We start from the raw sequence: 1,500 nt of genomic DNA, 5'->3' as shown, positions 1-1,500 counted from the left end.
TTTTTTTTTACGTTTAATTTTCCCTATCGTTAAACAATGCGCTTTTAATTCACCTGTTTCGATTTCTAAATGTATTTGTTACAGAAATCCTCACGCAACGGCGGCAGCAAACGATTCGCCGACTACCTTGGCCAGAGTCGCCGAGCTGGAGACCTGGGGCTGCCCATGGGCACGGACGGGACTAACCAAGGCTCGGACGGGTCTTGGTGCAAGCGGCCAAGGCCGCCCGAGCGCCGCGGGCTCCCGGTTCTGGGAAAGGAACTGGCGGCCTCGGGGGCTCGGGAAGGTGTCGGGCTCTCTGGCATTTGTTCCTTTCCGTGGCGGGTCCTTGATGACGGTCTCGGTAATATTCGGTTCTAAATTCTACAGAGTAGCCACAAAAATAGAAATGTGGCCAGTCTATCTGGAGTGGTTTATTTACTATGAAAACGATGCCGTTCCAGCCTTCCCTGCAACGGACTATCTTCCTAATTGTAGCGGTTTTGTTTTTCATTGAAATACTGTAGTCTGATAAATCTTCTTTAGAGGAAAAGGGCTTTTTTTTTTTTTTTTTTTTTTTTTTTTTTGATGGCTTAGGTCTGTCTTATTTCGCCTGGGGCGGGGGAGGGACGGCGACTTGCGGAAGCCCTTCCAAACCTTCTCACGTTCCCAGCGGATACAACGGGGCGCTGAAACAAAAAGCCCTCCCGTCCCCAGCGCATCCTCCCTCCCGGGGCGGGAGCGGAGCGGGCAGCGGGACAGGGCTGAGCCCGCCGGGGCGCCTTGCCCGGAGCCGCCCTCCCCGATTCCCACCCCGACATCAAACGTCCCGCAACACACCGCAAACCGGGTGTCCGCCTCGAGGCAGACTGAAAGCAAAGGAAGGACAGGCAGATTTTTTTTTTTCAGTATCTCTTGTGCCACTGGCCAGACCTAGGTGGCCCGAAACCTTAAGCCTTCTCCCCTCCAAACAGCCTGGAKCCAATTCCTGCTCCGCAGCAATGGGACAGGCTTGTCTTGCCTAGCGGCGGGAGCGCCTCCCGAGCGCTCTGCCCCGGTGAGCTCTGCAGCATCCTGAGACCGAGCCGAGCTCCTCCCTGCCCTGGTTCTGCCCGGGCTCCCACTCAATTCCGGGCAAAAAGGGCCAGGGAACCGCACAGCGCTCTCCCCCTCCCAGCTCTCCCCCGACGTGCACCATAACGGGCCGGTAACGCTCGCCACTCTGCCCTGAGTTCCCTAACCGCTCCCGCTGCGGATGGAGGGCGGCGGGGAGTGCTTTAAACAGAGATAAATCGCCAGCACTCGCRGCGCCGTCCAGGCCGCTCGGCGCGCGCTGTCTCCATCACTCGGGGAGCTGACGGGAGTTTTGTTACGTAGGCGCAGGGAGCAGCAGGAAGGAAGCTGCGAGGGCACTGCCCGCAGGAAGGCAGGGACGCTCTGCCCGCGCCCTGCAGGGCAGCGCCGAGCGGCCGGCGCGGCCCCGCTCCCCGCTCTGCAGCGGAGCCGAGCGAGGGCGCCGCG

General features: G+C 59.5%; 1 protein-coding gene and 1 long non-coding RNA gene across 2 annotated transcripts in view; one reads left to right on the top strand and one right to left on the bottom strand.

Annotated features, from left to right (window-relative positions):
* The window catches only part of LOC112948848, a 964-nt gene extending 509 nt beyond the window's left edge, over positions 1 to 455 (top strand). The window contains exon 2 of the long non-coding RNA XR_003249707.1: positions 85 to 455. This is a non-coding gene — a long non-coding RNA (uncharacterized LOC112948848). The remainder of the gene's footprint in view (positions 1 to 84) is intronic.
* The window catches only part of WT1 (Wilms tumor 1), a 70,987-nt gene that overhangs the window by 28,070 nt on the left and 41,417 nt on the right, over positions 1 to 1,500 (bottom strand). The window lies entirely within an intron of this gene.

Source organism: Nothoprocta perdicaria, unplaced genomic scaffold (genome assembly GCF_003342845.1).
Source record: "Nothoprocta perdicaria isolate Ctin4 unplaced genomic scaffold, notPer1 scaffold_28, whole genome shotgun sequence".
NCBI lineage: Eukaryota > Metazoa > Chordata > Aves > Tinamiformes > Tinamidae > Nothoprocta > Nothoprocta perdicaria.
This window is presented reverse-complemented; position numbering and strand designations above follow the sequence as displayed.